We start from the raw sequence: 18,414 nt of genomic DNA on the forward strand, positions 1-18,414 counted from the left end.
CCTTAAAAGAACACTTGTTGTCATGGAACAGGATGACCCTAAATATCATCACATAATAATAAAGTTGGTGATCTGAATATGAACATTTGAAATGATAGAAAAACATGTCATTGAGAAAGTTCTGTGCAACTAGACCCAGTATTCAAAAAGCGAATATCTCCCTGACCCATTTTGTTGATCGTATAGCACCATAATCACATATCCTTGGAAGGTTTGTGCAAGTAAGAACATACATTTCCCACAGTTCCTCTGACATTCTTCCTATACAGTCAAACTGCACTCAAACAAATGGGAAATTCAAGAATCTTCTCAGATGTCGTCTTACAGTTTTGATAATCTAAAATATTTCTATTATGCAAACATCATCCTCCCTTATTGGAACCCTGCATGTTTACTTTTACAATCACTTTAGACATCCCTATTGGAAACAAAAAGATAGGTCCTGTTATTAAAAACCTGCAAGCTAGATGACATTAGGTGTCAAATATTGAAATGGTCATAGAATTCAAATTTTGAACTAAAACACATTGTCTTGCAAATCTTCAGCAAGTAAATAATTACGTTTTTAATGATTGTCTACAGGTGAATTTGATATAATAGTTTTCTAGCCAATGTGACATAGATCTCTTATTTACATTTCATGATTACTGATTAATTCATTTTAATTTTCAGTTTCTTTAAGTTGTATATTCTCAAGACCACAATCCAGCCATGCACTATTTATTGATTACTTTCCTTTATTCATCATTCCTTCAAGTTTCATTGCTAGATATTTCTGAAGTCTCCCTATCTCAGTCATCAATTCATTCTTTGACTCCCAGGCAGATGACTGCATATTTTTAAACCTCTTTTGTAGTTGTTGTGTTTTCTATTACTGACAAATTTGAATTTAAAATCATTTTTCACTGCTAAGTAACTCCAGATAGATGTTACTCATGTACTCTTTAGTGCATCTGAAAACTCTTTCAACTTAACTTCATTTATTGCATCTATGATTTTAAAACTTTTGAACTGCGCTTACATCATGGTCTAACATCTGTAATAGATGTTATTCTCCGAATCAGCTCCAATTTTAACTTATCAAATTAGAATTGTGCATATTTTAGCATCATTTTATTTTCTACTTGAGACTATTTAAGAGAACATTTTAGCAATTTCTAATTTTTATGAAGTATTCAAATGTAATCCATTTTTGTAATAAATGAGTGTGTCTGAATGTGGGCACAATTTCTGTACTTGTCCATCCATTCCATTAGCAAGAATCAGTTATGACTAATCTATTTCAAAGTTTTGTTATCAAAAGAGGAAGACAAGGAGGAAGCATGGTATGAAAAAGAGCAAGAGAAAATGAACAAGACGATCCTTGGAAACTAATTTACATATGTGTAGAAAGCTTGTAGGGAAATGTCTTCACCAAATTCATTCAAGTTGAAAGTAAGAAGAATGCATTGTATTTTTATGAGTTATAAATAAAGAACACAAACTCTTTTGGAGCCCTTCTTCTGCCTCACACAAAACTTTATATTTGTCACCCTAATAAACATGTTGCTGTAACTTTGAAGCTTTAAATATGAGAAACTTTGCCAATGATCTTGGATGTGAGGGAATCTGATTGTGACATCCTTAATTTCCCCCATTGATCGCTTGGATACATTTAGCAGATCTGGTAAAGTGTTTTGTTGTCCCCTACTTTCCTCTATGTGTCAACCTCTCCTGAATCTCTGTGCTCAGGTGCAAAACATCACTGTCACAGTACTGGAGTGCTGTTCATTGGCAATTGGCTACAAAAATAAGCTTCCCATGCTAGGTCTCCTAAAAACTCATCAGAGGCCATTTCTAGTAGAGTGATGAAGCTCCAGAACATCAGACACATCCATATAAGGCACTGCATGTGGCAGTCTGCCTTACTTTTGTAATTTTAATATTCATAACCATTCAGATGCTGTATCAGCCACATTATGATGCAATGACACCCAGACAAGCACTCTCAGGCAGGAGAGGAAATTATTAATTTCAGGAATGCACAAACAATTCCAGAGTTGATTCTCTAACTCTGCACCAATTACAACTTATCTTGTGTACCACTAGAATTGTGATCTTACTTTTGATACATCATCAGTGTAAACTTGAACACACAACCTAACTTCACTTAGCGTAATGGAAGCAGCTTTGCAATGGCACATTTATTCTGTTTAGTTCTCTGCTGAGAAAAGTTGTTTCCTGTGGAGTAGCCCTGCCCTCCATCCCTATGAAGTCTGGGCTCATTTCAATCCTATTCTGATCATTGGAGCAGAGTGGTGTTTGTCTGTTGCTGTAGTAAATATCTGACCATTTTCATGGTAGCAAAGGTCAGAAGACATTTTGAATGCCAAAGAACACACACATTATTCTGATTTTAGTACATCTCAAGTACTCTATACCTTGGTTTGCTAATTCTTTGCCTTTTGAATGAGCTTGACTACTGTGTAATTGTACGCTGAAGTAACATACAATTCCCTATTAGTAAAAGCATTTCGGATTTATAGTAATATTTTGTGAATGCCTGACAGACTGAAAATTAGCTATTTTTTAGCAAGAGATGCAGTTTGTCACTCCAAAATGCTTTCTAATTAATTTGAATCTCTAAATGTTTCCATTTCATGTGGAAATAATCAGTTGTGAGAAGTTTATATCTTATCCCTATTAAAAGGAATATATGTTCTCAATTTCCAACATATACTTCAAATACATGAATTTTTCTCACACTTTGATCATGGCATGCCTCGGCCCTTAAAAGAACACTTGTTGTCATGGAACAGGATGACCCTAAATATCATCACATAATAATAAAGTTGGTGATCTGAATATGAACATTTGAAATGATAGAAAAACATGTCATTGAGAAAGTTCTGTGCAACTAGACCCAGTATTCAAAAAGCGAATATCTCCCTGACCCATTTTGTTGATCGTATAGCAACATAATCACATATCCTTGGAAGGTTTGTGCAAGTAAGAACATACATTTCCCACAGTTCCTCTGACATTCTTCCTATACAGTCAAACTGCACTCAAACAAATGGGAAATTCAAGAATCTTCTCAGATGTCGTCTTAGAGTTTTGATAATCTAAAATATTTCTATTATGCAAACATCATCCTCCCTTATTGGAACCCTGCATGTTTACTTTTACAATCACTTTAGACATCCCTATTGGAAACAAAAAGATAGGTCCTGTTATTAAAAACCTGCAAGCTAGATGACAATAGGTGTCAAATATTGAAATGGTCATAGAATTTAAATTTTGAACTAAAACACATTGTCTTGCAAATCTTCAGCAAGTAAATAATTACGTTTTTAATGATTGTCTACAGGTGAATTTGATATATTAGTTTTCTAGCCAATGTGACATAGATCTCTTATTTACATTTCATGATTACTGATTAATTCATTTTAATTTTCAGTTTCTTTAAGTTGTATATTCTCAAGACCACAATCCAGTCATGCACTATTTATTGATTACTTTCCTTTATTCATCATTCCTTCAAGTTTCATTGCTAGATATTTCTGAAGTCTCCCTATCTCAGTCATCAATTCATTCTTTGACTCCGAGGCAGATCACTGCATATTTTTAAACCTCTTTTGTAGTTGTTGTGTTTTCTGTTACTGACAAATTTGAATTTAAAATCATTTTTCACTGCTAAGTAACTCCAGATAGATGTTACTCATGTACTCTTTAGTGCATCTGAAAACTCTTTCAACTTAACTTCATTTATTGCATCTATGATTTTCAAACTTTTGAACTGCGCTTACATCATGGTCTAACATCTGTAATAGATGTTATTCTCCAAATCAGCTCCAATTTTAACTTATCAAATTAGAATTGTGCATATTTTACCATCATTTTATTTTCTACTTGAGACTATTTAAGAGAACATTTTAGCAATTTCTAATTTTTATGAAGTATTCAAATGTAATCAATTTTTTAATAAATGAGTGTGTCTGAATGTGGGCACAATTTCTGTACTTGTCCATCCATTCCATTAGCAAGAATCAGTTATGACTAATCTATTTCAAAGTTTTGTTATCAAAAGAGGAAGACAAGGAGGAAGCATGGTATGAAAAAGAGCAAGAGAAAATGAACAAGACGATCCTTGGAAACTAATTTACATATGTGTAGAAAGCTTGTAGGGAAATGTCTTCACCAAATTCATTCAAGTTGAAAGTAAGAAGAATGCATTTTATTTTTATGAGTTATAAATAAAGAACACAAACTCTTTTGGAGCCCTTCTTCTGCCTCACACAAAACTTTATATTTGTCACCCTAATAAACATGTTGCTGTAACTTTGAAGCTTTAAAAATGAGAAACTTTGCCAATGATCTTGGATGTGAGGGAATCTGATTGTGACATCCTTAATTTCCCTAATTGATCGCTTGGATAAATTTAGCAGATCTGGTAAAGTGTTTTGTTGTCCCCTACTTTCCTCTATGTGTCAACCTCTCCTGAATCTCTGTGCTCAGGTGCAAAACATCACTGTCACAGTACTGGAGTGCTGTTCATTGGCAATTGGCTACAAAAATAAGCTTCCCATGCTAGGTCTCCTAAAAACTAATCAGTGGCCATTTCTAGTAGAGTGATGAAGCTCCAGAACATCAGACACATCCATATAAGGCACTGCATGTGGCAGTCTGCCTTACTTTTGTAATTTTAATATTCATAACCATTCAGATGCTGTATCAGCCACATCATGATGCAATGACACCCAGACAAGCACTCTCAGGCAGGAGAGGAAATTATTAATTTCAGGAATGCACAAACAATTCCAGAGTTGCTTCTCTAACTCTGCACCAATTACAACTTATCTTGTGTACCACTAGAATTGTGATCTTACTTTTGATACATCATCAGTGTAAACTTGAACACACAACCTAACTTCACTTAGCGTAATGGAAGCAGCTTTGCAATGGCACATTTATTCTGTTTAGTTCTCTGCTGAGAAAAGTTGTTTCCTGTGGAGTAGCCCTGCCCTCCATCCCTATGAAGTCTGGGCTCATTTCAATCCTATTCTGATCATTGGAGCAGAGTGGTGTTTGTCTCTTGCTGTAGTAAATATCTGACCATTTTCATGGTAGCAAAGGTCAGAAGACATTTTGAATGCCAAAGAACACACACATTATTCTGCTTTTAGTACATCTCAAGTACTCTATACCTTGGTTTGCTAATTCTTTGCCTTTTGAATGAGCTTGACTACTGTGTAACTGTACGCTGAAGTAACATACAATTCCCTATTAGTAAAAGCATTTCGGATTTATAAAATATTTTGTGAATGCCTGACAGACTGAAAATTAGCTATTTTTTAGCAAGAGATGCAGTTTGTCACTCCAAAATGCCTTCTAATTAATTTGAATCACTAAATGTTTCCATTTCATGTGGAAATAATGAGTTGTGAGAAGTTTATATCTTTTCCCTATTATAAGGAATATATGTTCTCAATTTCCAACATATACTTCAAATACATGCACTTTTCTCACACTTTGATCATGGCATGCCTCGGCCCTTAAAAGAACACTTGTTGTCATGGAACAGGATGACCCTAAATATCATCACATAATAATAAAGTTGGTGATCTGAATATGAACATTTGAAATGATAGAAAAACATGTCATTGAGAAAGTTCTGTGCAACTAGACCCAGTATTCAAAAAGCGAATATCTCCCTGACCCATTTTGTTGATCGTATAGCACCATAATCACATATCGTTGGAAGGTTTGTGCAAGTAAGAACATACATTTCCCACAGTTCCTCTGACATTCTTCCTATACAGTCAAACTGCACTCAAACAAATGGGAAATTCAAGAATCTTCTCAGATGTCGTCTTAGAGTTTTGATAATCTAAAATATTTATATTATGCAAACATCATCCTCCCTTATTGGAACCCTGCATGTTTACTTTTACAATCACTTTAGACATCCCTATTGGAAACAAAAAGATAGGTCCTGTTATTAAAAACCTGCAAGCTAGATGACAATAGGTGTCAAATATTGAAATGGTCATAGAATTCAAATTTTGAACTAAAACACATTGTCTTGCAAATCTTCAGCAAGTAAATAATTACGTGTTTAATGATTGTCTACAGGTGAATTTAATATAATAGTTTTCTAGCCAATGTGACATAGATCTCTTATTTACATTTCATGATTACTGATTAATTCATTTTAATTTTCAGTTTCTTTAAGTTGTATATTCTCAAGACCACAATCCAGTCATGCACTATTTATTGATTACTTTCCTTTATTCATCATTCCTTCAAGTTTCATTGCTAGATATTTCTGAAGTCTCCCTATCTCAGTCATCAATTCATTCTTTGACTCCCAGGCAGATCACTGCATATTTTTAAACCTCTTTTGTAGTTGTTGTGTTTTCTATTACTGACAAATTTGAATTTAAAATCATTTTTCACTGCCAAGTAACTCCAGATAGATGTTACTCATGTACTCTTTAGTGCATCTGAAAACTCTTTCAACTTAACTTCATTTATTGCATCTATGATTTTCAAACTTTTGAACTGCGCCTACATCATGGTCTAACATCTGTAATAAATGTTATTCTCCGAATCAGCTCCAATTTTAACTTATCAAATTAGAATTGTGCATATTTTAGCATCATTTTATTTTCTACTTGAGACTATTTAAGAGAACATTTTAGCAATTTCTAATTTTTATGAAGTATTCAAATGTAATCTATTTTTGTAATAAATGAGTGAGTCTGAATGTGGGCACAATTTCTGTACTTTTCCATCCATTCCATTAGCAAGAATCAGTTGTGACTAATCTATTTCAAAGTTTTGTTATCAAAAGAGGAAGACAAGGAGGAAGCATAGTATGAAAAAGAGCAAGAGAAAATTAACAAGACAATCCTTGGAAACTAATTTACATATGTGTAGAAAGCTTGTAGGGAAATGTCTTCACCAAATTCATTCAAGGTGAAAGTAAGAAGAATGCATTTTATTTTTATGAGTTATTCATAAAGAACACAAACTCTTTTGGAGCCCTTCTTCTGCCTCACACAAAACTTTATATTTGTCACCCTAATAAACATGATGATGTAACTTTGAAGCTTTAAATATGAGAAACTTTGCCAATAATCTTGGATGTGAGGGAATCTGGTTGTGACATCCTTAATTTCCCCCATTGATCGCTTGGATAAATTCAGCAGATCTGGTAAAGTGTTTGGTTGTCCCCTACTTTCCTCTATGTGTCAACCTCTCCTGAATCTCTGTGCTCAGGTGCAAAACATCACTGTCACAGTACTGGAGTGCTGTTCATTGGCAATTGGCTACAAAAATAAGCTTCCCATGCTAGGTCTCCTGAAAACTCATCAGTGGCCATTTCTAGTAGAGTGATGAAGCTCCAGAACATCAGACACATCCATATAAGGCACTGCATGTGGCAGTCTGCCTTACTTTTGTAATTTTAATATTCAGAACCATTCAGATGCTGTATCAGACACATCATGATGCAATGACACCCAGACAAGCACTCTCAGACAGGAGAGGAAATTATTAATTTCAGGAATGCACAAACAATTCCAGAGTTGCTTCTCTAACTCTGCACCAATTACAACTTATCTTGTGTACCACTAGAATTGTGATCTTACTTTTGATACATCATCAGTGTAAACTTGAACACACAACCTAACTTCACTTAGCGTAATGGAAGCAGCTTTGCAATGGCACATTTATTCTGTTTAGTTCTCTGCTGAGAAAAGTTGTCTCCTGGGTAGTAGCCCTGCCCTCCATCCCTATGAAGTCTGGGCTCATTTCAATCCTATTCTGATCATTGGAGCAGAGTGGTGTTTGCCTGTAGCTGTAGTAAATATCTGACCATTTTCATGGTAGCAAAGGTCAGAAGACATTTTGAATGCCAAAGAACACACACATTATTCTGCTTTTAGTACATCTCAAGTACTCTATACCTTGGTTTGCTAATTCTTTGCCTTTTGAATGAGCTTGACTACTGTGTAATTGTACGCTGAAGTAACATACAATTCCCTATTAGTAAAAGCATTCAGGATTTATAGTAATATTTTGTGAATGCCTGACAGACTGAAAATTGGCTATTTTTTAGCAAGAGATGCAGTTTGTCACTCCAAAATGCTTTCTAATTAATTTGAATCACTAAATGTTTCCATTTCATGTGGAAATAATGAGTTGTGAGAAGTTTATATCTTATCCCTACTATAAGGAATATATGTTCTCAATTTCCAACATATACTTCAAATACATGCATTTTTCTCACACTTTGATCATGGCATGCCTCGGCCCTTAAAAGAACACTTGTTGTCATGGAACAGGATGACCCTAAATATCATCACATAATAATAAAGTTGGTGATCTGAATATGAACATTTGAAATGATAGAAAAACATGTCATTGAGAAAGTTCTGTGCAACTAGACCCAGTATTCAAAAAGCGAATATCTCCCTGACCCATTTTGTTGATCGTATAGCACCATAATCACATATCCTTGGAAGGTTTGTGCAAGTAAGAACATACATTTCCCACAGTTCCTCTGACATTCTTCCTATACAGTCAAACTGCACTCAAACAAATGGGAAATTCAAGAATCTTCTCAGATGTCGTCTTACAGTTTTGATAATCTAAAATATTTCTATTATGCAAACATCATCCTCCCTTATTGGAACCCTGCATGTTTACTTTTACAATCACTTTAGACATCCCTATTGGAAACAAAAAGATAGGTCCTGTTATTAAAAACCTGCAAGCTAGATGACATTAGGTGTCAAATATTGAAATGGTCATAGAATTCAAATTTTGAACTAAAACACATTGTCTTGCAAATCTTCAGCAAGTAAATAATTACGTTTTTAATGATTGTCTACAGGTGAATTTGATATAATAGTTTTCTAGCCAATGTGACATAGATCTCTTATTTACATTTCATGATTACTGATTAATTCATTTTAATTTTCAGTTTCTTTAAGTTGTATATTCTCAAGACCACAATCCAGCCATGCACTATTTATTGATTACTTTCCTTTATTCATCATTCCTTCAAGTTTCATTGCTAGATATTTCTGAAGTCTCCCTATCTCAGTCATCAATTCATTCTTTGACTCCCAGGCAGATCACTGCATATTTTTAAACCTCTTTTGTAGTTGTTGTGTTTTCTATTACTGACAAATTTGAATTTAAAATCATTTTTCACTGCTAAGTAACTCCAGATAGATGTTACTCATGTACTCTTTAGTGCATCTGAAAACTCTTTCAACTTAACTTCATTTATTGCATCTATGATTTTAAAACTTTTGAACTGCGCTTACATCATGGTCTAACATCTGTAATAGATGTTATTCTCCGAATCAGCTCCAATTTTAACTTATCAAATTAGAATTGTGCATATTTTAGCATCATTTTATTTTCTACTTGAGACTATTTAAGAGAACATTTTAGCAATTTCTAATTTTTATGAAGTATTCAAATGTAATCCATTTTTGTAATAAATGAGTGTGTCTGAATGTGGGCACAATTTCTGTACTTGTCCATCCATTCCATTAGCAAGAATCAGTTATGACTAATCTATTTCAAAGTTTTGTTATCAAAAGAGGAAGACAAGGAGGAAGCATGGTATGAAAAAGAGCAAGAGAAAATGAACAAGACGATCCTTGGAAACTAATTTACATATGTGTAGAAAGCTTGTAGGGAAATGTCTTCACCAAATTCATTCAAGTTGAAAGTAAGAAGAATGCATTGTATTTTTATGAGTTATAAATAAAGAACACAAACTCTTTTGGAGCCCTTCTTCTGCCTCACACAAAACTTTATATTTGTCACCCTAATAAACATGTTGCTGTAACTTTGAAGCTTTAAATATGAGAAACTTTGCCAATGATCTTGGATGTGAGGGAATCTGATTGTGACATCCTTAATTTCCCCCATTGATCGCTTGGATAAATTTAGCAGATCTGGTAAAGTGTTTTGTTGTCCCCTACTTTCCTCTATGTGTCAACCTCTCCTGAATCTCTGTGCTCAGGTGCAAAACATCACTGTCACAGTACTGGAGTGCTGTTCATTGGCAATTGGCTACAAAAATAAGCTTCCCATGCTAGGTCTCCTAAAAACTCATCAGTGGCCATTTCTAGTAGAGTGATGAAGCTCCAGAACATCAGGCACATCCATATAAGGCACTGCATGTGGCAGTCTGCCTTACTTTTGTAATTTTAATATTCATAACCATTCAGATGCTGTATCAGCCACATTATGATGCAATGACACCCAGACAAGCACTCTCAGGCAGGAGAGGAAATTATTAATTTCAGGAATGCACAAACAATTCCAGAGTTGATTCTCTAACTCTGCACCAATTACAACTTATCTTGTGTACCACTAGAATTGTGATCTTACTTTTGATACATCATCAGTGTAAACTTGAACACACAACCTAACTTCACTTAGCGTAATGGAAGCAGCTTTGCAATGGCACATTTATTCTGTTTAGTTCTCTGCTGAGAAAAGTTGTTTCCTGTGGAGTAGCCCTGCCCTCCATCCCTATGAAGTCTGGGCTCATTTCAATCCTATTCTGATCATTGGAGCAGAGTGGTGTTTGTCTGTTGCTGTAGTAAATATCTGACCATTTTCATGGTAGCAAAGGTCAGAAGACATTTTGAATGCCAAAGAACACACACATTATTCTGCTTTTAGTACATCTCAAGTACTCTATACCTTGGTTTGCTAATTCTTTGCCTTTTGAATGTGCTTGACTACTGTGTAACTGTACGCTGAAGTAACATACAATTCCCTATTAGTAAAAGGATTTCGGATTTATAAAATATTTTGTGAATGCCTGACAGACTGAAAATTAGCTATTTTTTAGCAAGAGATGCAGTTTGTCACTCCAAAATGCCTTCTAATTAATTTGAATCACTAAATGTTTCCATTTCATGTGGAAATAATGAGTTGTGAGAAGTTTATATCTTTTCCCTATTATAAGGAATATATGTTCTCAATTTCCAACATATACTTCAAATACATGCACTTTTCTCACACTTTGATCATGGCATGCCTCGGCCCTTAAAAGAACACTTGTTGTCATGGAACAGGATGACCCTAAATATCATCACATAATAATAAAGTTGGTGATCTGAATATGAACATTTGAAATGATAGAAAAACATGTCATTGAGAAAGTTCTGTGCAACTAGACCCAGTATTCAAAAAGCGAATATCTCCCTGACCCATTTTGTTGATCGTATAGCACCATAATCACATATCCTTGGAAGGTTTGTGCAAGTAAGAACATACATTTCCCACAGTTCCTCTGACATTCTTCCTATACAGTCAAACTGCACTCAAACAAATGGGAAATTCAAGAATCTTCTCAGATGTCGTCTTAGAGTTTTGATAATCTAAAATATTTATATTATGCAAACATCATCCTCCCTTATTGGAACCCTGCATGTTTACTTTTACAATCACTTTAGACATCCCTATTGGAAACAAAAAGATAGGTCCTGTTATTAAAAACCTGCAAGCTAGATGACAATAGGTGTCAAATATTGAAATGGTCATAGAATTCAAATTTTGAACTAAAACACATTGTCTTGCAAATCTTCAGCAAGTAAATGATTACGTGTTTAATGATTGTCTACAGGTGAATTTAATATAATAGTTTTCTAGCCAATGTGACATAGATCTCTTATTTACATTTCATGATTACTGATTAATTCATTTTAATTTTCAGTTTCTTTAAGTTGTATATTCTCAAGATCACAATCCAGTCATGCACTATTTATTGATTACTTTCCTTTATTCATCATTCCTTCAAGTTTCATTGCTAGATATTTCTGAAGTCTCCCTATCTCAGTCATCAATTCATTCTTTGACTCCCAGGCAGATCACTGCATATTTTTAAACCTCTTTTGTAGTTGTTGTGTTTTCTATTACTGACAAATTTGAATTTAAAATCATTTTTCACTGCCAAGTAACTCCAGATAGATGTTACTCATGTACTCTTTAGTGCATCTGAAAACTCTTTCAACTTAACTTCATTTATTGCATCTATGATTTTCAAACTTTTGAACTGCGCTTACATCATGGTCTAACATCTGTAATAGATGTTATTCTCCGAATCAGCTCCAATTTTAACTTATCAAATTAGAATTGTGCATATTTTAGCATCATTTTATTTTCTACTTGAGACTATTTAAGAGAACATTTTAGCAATTTCAAATTTTTATGAAGTTTTCAAATGTAATCTATTTTTGTAATAAATGAGTGTGTCTGAATGTGGGCACAATTTCTGTACTTTTCCATCCATTCCATTAGCAAGAATCAGTTGTGACTAATCTATTTCAAAGTTTTGTTATCAAAAGAGGAAGACAAGGAGGAAGCATAGTATGAAAAAGAGCAAGAGAAAATTAACAAGACAATCCTTGGAAACTAATTTACATATGTGTAGAAAGCTTGTAGGGAAATGTCTTCACCAAATTCATTCAAGGTGAAAGTAAGAAGAATGCATTTTATTTTTATGAGTTATTCATAAAGAACACAAACTCTTTTGGAGCCCTTCTTCCGCCTCACACAAAACTTTATATTTGTCACCCTAATAAACATGATGCTGTAACTTTGAAGCTTTAAATATGAGAAACTTTGCCAATGATCTTGGATGTGAGGGAATCTGATTGTGACATCCTTAATTTCCCCCATTGATCGCTTGGATAAATTTAGCAGATCTGGTAAAGTGTTTTGTTGTCCCCTACTTTCCTCTATGTGTCAACCTCTCCTGAATCTCTGTGCTCAGGTGCAAAACATCACTGTCACAGTACTGGAGTGCTGTTCATTGGCAATTGGCTACAAAAATAAGCTTCCCATGCTAGGTCTCCTAAAAACTCATCAGTGGCCATTTCTAGTAGAGTGATGAAGCTCCAGAACATCAGACACATCCATATAAGGCACTGCATGTGGCAGTCTGCCTTACTTTTGTAATTTTAATATTCATAACCATTCAGATGCTGTATCAGCCACATCATGATGCAATGACACCCAGGCAAGCACTCTCAGGCAGGAGAGGAAATTATTAATTTCAGGAATGCACAAACAATTCCAGAGTTGATTCTCTAACTCTGCACCAATTACAACTTATCTTGTGTACCACTAGAATTGTGATCTTACTTTTGATACATCATCAGTGTAAACTTGAACACACAACCTAACTTCACTTAGCGTAATGGAAGCAGCTTTGCAATGGCACATTTATTCTGTTTAGTTCTCTGCTGAGAAAAGTTGTTTCCTGTGGAGTAGCCCTGCCCTCCACCCCTATGAAGTCTGGGCTCATTTCAATCCTATTCTGATCATTGGAGCAGAGTGGTGTTTGTCTGTTGCTGTAGTAAATATCTGACCATTTTCATGGTAGCAAAGGTCAGAAGACATTTTGAATGCCAAAGAACACACACATTATTCTGCTTTTAGTACATCTCAAGTACTCTATACCTTGGTTTGCTAATTCTTTGCCTTTTGAATGAGCTTGACTACTGTGTAACTGTACGCTGAAGTAACATACAATTCCCTATTAGTAAAAGCATTTCGGATTTATAAAATATTTTGTGAATGCCTGACAGACTGAAAATTAGCTATTTTTTAGCAAGAGATGCAGTTTGTCACTCCAAAATGCCTTCTAATTAATTTGAATCACTAAATGTTTCCATTTCATGTGGAAATAATGAGTTGTGAGAAGTTTATATCTTTTCCCTATTATAAGGAACATATGTTCTCAATTTCCAACATATACTTCAAATACATGCACTTTTCTCACACTTTGATCATGGCATGCCTCGGCCCTTAAAAGAACACTTGTTGTCATGGAACAGGATGACCCTAAATATCATCACATAATAATAAAGTTGGTGATCTGAATATGAACATTTGAAATGATAGAAAAACATGTCATTGAGAAAGTTCTGTGCAACTATACCCAGTATTCAAAAAGCGAATATCTCCCTGACCCATTTTGTTGATCGTATAGCACCATAATCACATATCCTTGGAAGGTTTGTGCAAGTAAGAACATACATTTCCCACAGTTCCTCTGACATTCTTCCTATACAGTCAAACTGCACTCAAACAAATGGGAAATTCAAGAATCTTCTCAGATGTCGTCTTAGAGTTTTGATAATCTAAAATATTTATATTATGCAAACATCATCCTCCCTTATTGGAACCCTGCATGTTTACTTTTACAATCACTTTAGACATCCCTATTGGAAACAAAAAGATAGGTCCTGTTATTAAAAACCTGCAAGCTAGATGACAATAGGTGTCAAATATTGAAATGGTCATAGAATTAAAATTTTGAACTAAAACACATTGTCTTGCAAATCTTCAGCAAGTAAATAATTACGTGTTTAATGATTGTCTACAGGTGAATTTAATATAATAGTTTTCTAGCCAATGTGACATAGATCTCTTATTTACATTTCATGATTACTGATTAATTCATTTTAATTTTCAGTTTCTTTAAGTTGTATATTCTCAAGATCACAATCCAGTCATGCACTATTTATTGATTACTTTCCTTTATTCATCATTCCTTCAAGTTTCATTGCTAGATATTTCTGAAGTCTCCCTATCTCAGTCATCAATTCATTCTTTGACTCCCAGGCAGATCACTGCATATTTTTAAACCTCTTTTGTAGTTGTTGTGTTTTCTATTACTGACAAATTTGAATTTAAAATCATTTTTCACTGCCAAGTAACTCCAGATAGATGTTACTCATGTACTCTTTAGTGCATCTGAAAACTCTTTCAACTTAACTTCATTTATTGCATCTATGATTTTCAAACTTTTGAACTGCGCTTACATCATGGTCTAACATCTGTAATAGATGTTATTCTCCGAATCAGCTCCAATTTTAACTTATCAAATTAGAATTGTGCATATTTTAGCATCATTCTATTTTCTACTTTAGACTATTTAAGAGAACATTTTAGCAATTTCTAATTTTTATGAAGTATTCAAATGTAATCTATTTTTGTAATAAATGAGTGTGTCTGAATGTGGGCACAATTTCTGTACTTTTCCATCCATTCCATTAGCAAGAATCAGTTGTGACTAATCTATTTCAAAGTTTTGTTATCAAAAGAGGAAGACAAGGAGGAAGCATAGTATGAAAAAGAGCAAGAGAAAATTAACAAGACAATCCTTGGAAACTAATTTACATATGTGTAGAAAGCTTGTAGGGAAATGTCTTCACCAAATTCATTCAAGGTGAAAGTAAGAAGAATGCATTTTATTTTTATGAGTTATTCATAAAGAACACAAACTCTTTTGGAGCCCTTCTTCTGCCTCACACAAAACTTTATATTTGTCACCCTAATAAACATGATGATGTAACTTTGAAGCTTTAAATATGAGAAACTTTGCCAATAATCTTGGATGTGAGGGAATCTGGTTGTGACATCCTTAATTTCCCCCATTGATCGCTTGGATAAATTCAGCAGATCTGGTAAAGTGTTTGGTTGTCCCCTACTTTCCTCTATGTGTCAACCTCTCCTGAATCTCTGTGCTCAGGTGCAAAACATCACTGTCACAGTACTGGAGTGCTGTTCATTGGCAATTGGCTACAAAAATAAGCTTCCCATGCTAGGTCTCCTGAAAACTCATCAGTGGCCATTTCTAGTAGAGTGATGAAGCTCCAGAACATCAGACACATCCATATAAGGCACTGCATGTGGCAGTCTGCCTTACTTTTGTAATTTTAATATTCATAACCATTCAGATGCTGTATCAGACACATCATGATGCAATGACACCCAGACAAGCACTCTCAGGCAGGAGAGGAAATTATTAATTTCAGGAATGCACAAACAATTCCAGAGTTGATTCTCTAACTCTGCACCAATTACAACTTATCTTGTGTACCACTAGAATTGTGATCTTACTTTTGATACATCATCAGTGTAAACTTGAACACACAACCTAACTTCACTTAGCGTAATGGAAGCAGCTTTGCAATGGCACATTTATTCTGTTTAGTTCTCTGCTGAGAAAAGTTGTCTCCTGGGTAGTAGCCCTGCCCTCCATCCCTATGAAGTCTGGGCTCATTTCAATCCTATTCTGATCATTGGAGCAGAGTGGTGTTTGCCTGTAGCTGTAGTAAATATCTGACCATTTTCATGGTAGCAAAGGTCAGAAGACATTTTGAATGCCAAAGAACACACACATTATTCTGCTTTTAGTACATCTCAAGTACTCTATACCTTGTTTTGCTAATTCTTTGCCTTTTGAATGAGCTTGACTACTGTGTAATTGTACGCTGAAGTAACATACAATTCCCTATTAGTAAAAGCATTTAGGATTTATAGTAATATTTTGTGAATGCCTGACAGACTGAAAATTGGCTATTTTTTAGCAAGAGATGCAGTTTGTCACTCCAAAATGCTTTCTAATTAATTTGAATCACTAAATGTTTCCATTTCATGTGGAAATAATGAGTTGTGAGAAGTTTATATCTTATCCCTACTATAAGGAATATATGTTCTCAATTTCCAACATATACTTCAAATACATGCATTTTTCTCACACTTTGATCATGGCATGCCTCGGCCCTTAAAAGAACACTTGTTGTCATGGAACAGGATGACCCTAAATATCATCACATAATAATAAAGTTGGTGATCTGAATATGAACATTTGAAATGATAGAAAAACATGTCATTGAGAAAGTTCTGTGCAACTAGACCCAGTATTCAAAAAGCGAATATCTCCCTGACCCATTTTGTGGATCGTATAGCACCATAATCACATATCCTTGGAAGGTTTGTGCAAGTAAGAACATACATTTCCCACAGTTCCTCTGACATTCTTCCTATACAGTCAAACTGCACTCAAACAAATGGGAAATTCAAGAATCTTCTCAGATGTCGTCTTACAGTTTTGATAATCTAAAATATTTCTATTATGCAAACATCATCCTCCCTTATTGGAACCCTGCATGTTTACTTTTACAATCACTTTAGACATCCCTATTGGAAACAAAAAGATAGGTCCTGTTATTAAAAACCTGCAAGCTAGATGACAATAGGTGTCAAATATTGAAATGGTCATAGAATTCAAATTTTGAACTAAAACACATTGTCTTGCAAATCTTCAGCAAGTAAATAATTACGTTTTTAATGATTGTCTACAGGTGAATTTGATATAATAGTTTTCTAGCCAATGTGTCATAGATCTCTTATTTACATTTCATGATTACTGATTAATTCATTTTAATTTTCAGTTTCTTTAAGTTGTATATTCTCAGGACCACAATCCAGCCATGCACTATTTATTGATTACTTTCCTTTATTCATCATTCCTTCAAGTTTCATTGCTAGATATTTCTGAAGTCTCCCTATCTCAGTCATCAATTCATTCTTTGACTCCCAGGCAGATCACTGCATATTTTTAAACCTCTTTTGTAGTTGTTGTGTTTTCTATTACTGACAAATTTGAATTTAAAATCATTTTTCACTGCTAAGTAACTCCAGATAGATGTTACTCATGTACTCTTTAGTGCATCTGAAAACTCTTTCAACTTAACTTCATTTATTGCATCTATGATTTTCAAACTTTTGAACTGCGCTTACATCATGGTCTAACATCTGTAATAGATGTTATTCTCCGAATCAGCTCCAATTTTAACTTATCAAATTAGAATTGTGCATATTTTACCATCATTTTATTTTCTACTTGAAACTATTTAAGAGAACATTTTAGCAATTTCTAATTTTTATGAAGTATTCAAATGTAATCAATTTTTTAATAAATGAGTGTGTCTGAATGTGGGCAGAATTTCTGTACTTGTCCATCCATTCCATTAGCAAGAATCAGTTGTGACTAATCTATTTCAAAGTTTTGTTATCAAAAGAGGAAGACAAGGAGGATGCATAGTATGAAAAAGAGCAAGAGAAAATGAACAAGACAATCCTTGGAAACTAATTTACATATGTGTAGAAAGCTTGTAGGGAAATGTCTTCACCAAATTCATTCAAGTTGAAAGTAAGAAGAATGCATTTTATTTTTATGAGTTATTCATAAAGAACACAAACTCTTTTGGAGCCCTTCTTCCGCCTCACACAAAACTTTATATTTGTCACCCTAATAAACATGATGCTGTAACTTTGAAGCTTTAAATATGAGAAACTTTGCCAATGATCTTGGATGTGAGGGAATCTGATTGTGACATCCTTAAATTCTCCCATTCATCGCTTGGATAAATTCAGCAGATCTGGTAAAGTGTTTTGTTGTCCCCTACTTTCCTCTATGTGTCAACCTCTCCTGAATCTCTGTGCTCAGGTGCAAAACATCACTGTCACAGTACTGGAGTGCTGTTTATTGGCAATTGGCTACAAAAATAAGCTTCCCATGCTAGGTCTCCTAAA

This window comes from Pleurodeles waltl, chromosome 5 (assembly GCF_031143425.1).
Source record: "Pleurodeles waltl isolate 20211129_DDA chromosome 5, aPleWal1.hap1.20221129, whole genome shotgun sequence".
Lineage (NCBI taxonomy): Eukaryota > Metazoa > Chordata > Amphibia > Caudata > Salamandridae > Pleurodeles > Pleurodeles waltl.